The sequence below is a fragment of the Elephantulus edwardii genome, unplaced genomic scaffold, assembly GCF_000299155.1.
Source record: "Elephantulus edwardii isolate Elephantulus edwardi_28Jun2011 unplaced genomic scaffold, EleEdw1.0 scaffold00450, whole genome shotgun sequence".
Classification (NCBI taxonomy): Eukaryota; Metazoa; Chordata; class Mammalia; order Macroscelidea; family Macroscelididae; genus Elephantulus; species Elephantulus edwardii.
Window position 1 is genome coordinate 449,354 of NW_006400200.1, and position 4,934 is coordinate 454,287.

The following is a 4,934-nucleotide window of genomic DNA, read 5'->3' on the forward strand; positions in this document are numbered from 1 at the left end:
CAGTTTTAAGACTTATCATATGCAAATTTATCGTGTTAAATCTTTTATATTTTCTTTTCAAAACATCAATAGGCTCTTTTAGACTCACAAACTCTATTTAAAACCACTGATATAGAATTGTTGAATTCCAAATGGTATCATTGATTTTTGTTTTATAAACTTAAAGTTTATATAAATCACATTGTTAAACACAAATTGTTTTTGTTAAAGCTCTCTCCTTGAGGAATTAGCTGCTGACCACAAAACTATAAGGGATAAGAGTATTAGCTTAAAATAGTATTTGAATTAGTTATAATGATAGCTGTACTTACATATGTGAAACCATGAGGTTTTAAATAAATATAATTCTCAAGCAGATATTTTTCTAATAACTAAAAATGTATAGGCAAAGAAAACCTACAACGCTAGTGCATAGTTCATGCATCTCTAGGATTATTTTATGGAATGTCCTTTGGAGAAAGAAATATAAAAACACATGGATAAATTGACTACTGATACATTAGATACATTTTACTAAAATTTAAACAAAATATTAAATGTATAAGCAACTTTCAAATACTCTATTTTATGAAACAAGTATTTGAAGAAAAGATTGAAGTTTCAGAAAGAAAATGGTAGAGAAGACAAAATCAGAACAGATTTGAGAACAAATGGTAGACTAAAATTGTACATATTAGGGAAATTTAAAGAAAAAATTTAAAAAAAGAGAAAACAGAAAGGAAATTGAATTTTCTAGACTTTTTAGTGTAGGAGAAAGATGAGCAATATCCTTCCAAGCTATTTACATCCAGTAGAGGATCAAACCCAATGAAGGCTCTAGCTATGAGTTGGTTCAAACTCATGTAATGAGTTGATTTGAGTTATGTGATATTAAGAAAAATGACCATGGAATAAACGGAATATTCCTCCATTTATTTTCTGAGCATATAATGACTCTATATGTACTGAAGAGTTTCCATATTGTCACCAGGAAGATTCCAAGCACATTTTGTCAACTGATTCTTTTTCTCTAAAATTTAATCTGAAAATAACTTTTCTTCATTCTATTCCCTTAATTGCATATTTTCTTCATATTATTTCCTTAATTAATTTCATAATTTGTTTGGTGGATGAACAATATAAATTTAAATACAAATTTAAAATGATGTTGTGCTATTTTAGATAATTTATATTATTATCCATCACATTATTTGTTTCCCCCAATTTATTTTATGACACATTTGAGACACAGCTTATTTGAAAGACAGGTTAAGAAAAGCTAGAGTATATTGTATTTTAGTATAAAAGCCTGCTTCCATTAAGATTAATGGTCCTTCAGAGAAATTGACTTTTGAATATCTAAAACAGATCACTTTGACTGAAATAATTTTAATTTGGACAGTTTTTTGTCTAAGATGTACCAAATGCATGTATAATTGAGTTTAGCAGCACACACTCAGTGTGTTCTTACTATCATTGTTTGGCTTTCAAATTTCAGACTTCAACAATTCCAGAGGATAGTGTTGCTCAATGACTTTCAAGTATTGATGAAGAAAACAGTTTTTCAGGCTTTTCAAATATAAAAAAACAAGCTCTATTTCCGTTTCATAAGGTGTAGACTAGGAACTCTCACATGACAAACTTTGATAATATTGCAAATGTAGAAGATAATCACACAATACTAAATAAAACACATGCAACAGTGATAGATGTAACTGAAACTTATGTTCTGAATTGTTTAGAAACATGGAAGATATTTTCGAGTGTGACTGAGTAATTTGTTTGAAAGAAAAGCAGTTTGTAAATCTGACTTTGATGAGATAATTTCTTTTGAGAATTTTATTTTTCTTCTAAAAGGCAAAATTTCACATAATGGTATTTCCGTACTTAAAGGTGTTGGTCCAGTGTTGGCTACTCTTTCTTAAGATTCTGTGATGATAGTAATGAAATAATTAAAAAAAGAATCAATATTAAAATTTTTGATACAAATGCAAAGGTGAATAAAAATCCTTCTTCTTTTTTATTTTATACTGATTTATTTACAAAATTTGAGTATATTGTCTTTCACACCACAAATCCTTGTTCTTAAAGAGATTACTTTTTGGAAAAGAAATATGACAAGTTAGTAAGTGAAATTATTGTATAATAGATTGTATATGTCTTATGGGAAAATAGAGTAGGTAAAAGGGCTATTGAAGTGGTCATATCTGATTGAGAAGTTAACATTTGGAAAGGCTGAAAGAACAACAGGGAGTATTCAAAATCTGGAGACTAAGTAGTCCATTAAAAGGAAACAGTAAATGATTCTGATATATCTGAGGGACCCAAAGGAGATGAGTAATGAGTGAGCAAGATGGAGGGCCAAAGAAGATAGAGAAAACAGTGATTTTAAGTAAAGGTGAAAATGAGACATAGAGGCACAGAGCTGTGAGTTTCTCTCTGAAAGGGCCACAGGGGATGAGAATAGCATTGCGTTCCCCTCTGAAGGGGCCAGAAGGAGTGAGAATAGCGTATTCCTTCACAGCCCTTGAGCAGAAATAGATAAAGAGCCCATAGCCCAGCCAATAGAGCCACATCAGCAGCAAGAGGTCCATATTTTTGTCGACTCACAGCCTTACAGTTGTGGTACCAACAATGGTGTTTATTAGGGAAGTAGGTTAGTGAGTGGGGAGATAAAGAATATAACCCAATGCAAATCTAGGTTTTAACTAAGAAGTCCCAAGGCATAATTTCTCAGTTAGTCTAGGCTCTAGTTTCAGTACAGAACACAAATTTAAGAAGCCTCTGGTTTCCTCAGTCATCTAGCAAGGTTTGCCTCAGAGTAGTATTTATAGGTTAGCTTCTCCTTCAAGAATTTTTCAAGAACAATAAAATCTTTTTCTGTGTTCAGGACAAATGCAAGAAGCCTCAGGTTACATTTTGCTGCAGTTTCTCCACAGCAATGCCACAGTGTCTCCACTGCCATCACAAGGGACTTGCCACTAGGGTTTTGCTCTCATCAGGGCCTTGTTCCAGGTTCCCTGAAATCTTGCTTATCTGAAGTCTAGCTTCTCAGTGTGGGAAGCACTCTTTCTCTTATCCTAGTCCTACAGCTGATGATGATTTGCAAGATCATAAGTCTGCAGTTAAGGTAGCTGGAAATCAGAGGGAGCAAAAAAACATGGCTATAAAAGCCAACTTAATGCTAACAGCACAGACATATATGACTTAAATTTTAAAAAGATCACTTTTCTGTCTTGGGGACAGACTAAGAAAGGTCAAGAGTGGAAAGAGGAAGTAGATAAGGTGCCATTGCAATAGTGTAGGAAAGAGATATGGGTAGTATGGACCACGGTGGCTGGATACTGGAAGAATTAGTTGGATTCTAGATATATTTTGAATGGGGAGCAATAGAATTTCCTGAGGAATAAGATAAGGATCTGAGGAAAAGTTAGCAGAAAAAAGATAATTCTACTGTGCTTGATCTGAACAACTTGCATGATGGAATTACTACTGTCAGTATAGGCAGGGCTATGGGAGGCACAGGCTGAGAAAGATAACCAAGTGTGCAATGCTGGAACTACGAAGTTACATATAGACTGCCTGGTATTTTAGCTCATAGTGAGTTGTGTTGCTAACAAAAAACAAAAACAACCAAAACCGAACTCTGTAAATATTCTTTTCTAGTCTGTAGACTTCCTTTTTACACTATTGGAGAATTTTTTTTTAAATATGCATAGGGATTTGAGATTTAGAAGGCCCCATTCATCTAGTTTATGCTCTCCTGGTTCTGGTAAGAGGCTTATATCTAAAATTTATAGAATACCCCAGCCTCTCAATAAGAAAAAGGCAAACAACCGAGTGAAAAAATGGGCACAAGATATGAATAGACACCTCCCCAAAGAAGAAATTTAAATGGCCATCAAAGACATAAAAAAAAAGCTCAAAATTCTTAGCTATCAGAGAGATGCAAATTAAAACAGCTATGAGATATCATCTCATCCCAGCAGCAATAGTGGAGTTCAACAGAGTAGCAAACAACAAATGCTGAGAAGGATGAGAAGACTGGAACTCTCATTCACTGCCGGTGGGAATGTAAAATGGTACAACCACTGTGGAAGATGATCTGGCACTTTCCCAAAAAGTTGGAAATAAAAATAGCATTTGACCCAGCTATCTCACTACTGGGAATATATCCTAAAGAAACCAGAGCTGTGATACAAAGAGATGCATGTTTAATGCTCTGTTATGCACAACAGTGAAGAGATGGAAATAGCCGAACTCTTGTCAACAAATGGATAGAAAATTGTGATACATTGACACAATCCAATATTATGAAGTATTAAAAAAATTAATGAACATGTAACACACGGCACAATATTGGTGAGTCAGAAATACATTATGCTGAGTGAAATATCTCAGTCACTGGAAGACAAATACTGCATAAAACTGCTGTTATAAAATATGATTGTCCTCGTGGCTGACAGGACTGACAGGCCCCAGCTCCCAGCTGGAAACAAAGGAGGATACTTCAATGATTTAGATCCTCCCAGAAGAGCTGTGGGTGAGCATTAACATTACTGGTAAGTATATTCGTTTTCTCCTGGACACAAGAAGCCTCCTAAAAGCCTTCTAGGTCCCAACTCTTCTCACTATTTCTTAGTTGTTGGAATTGACGGAAAACCTCATAAGCAGTTCCTTACTTTACCTCTGCCTTGCATGCGGACTGAAACAGAGGAGGGAGAAAACTGTTTAAAAGAGATGCGTGATTAGGTATTTCCATCATGACAGGAGTCTAGAGCAATGACTACATGGTGGAGTGGACCTGGGGGAGGGTTTGTAAAACAATGAAAGAATTTTTCTTTTACTTTTCCAAGTGGGTAGTGTTCTGGGGGGGAGGCTTGGGAGGGGAGAAATGTGCAACAATGAATGAGTGGAAATCTAAAGCTTCTGTAAATTTTTACTGAAATTAATAA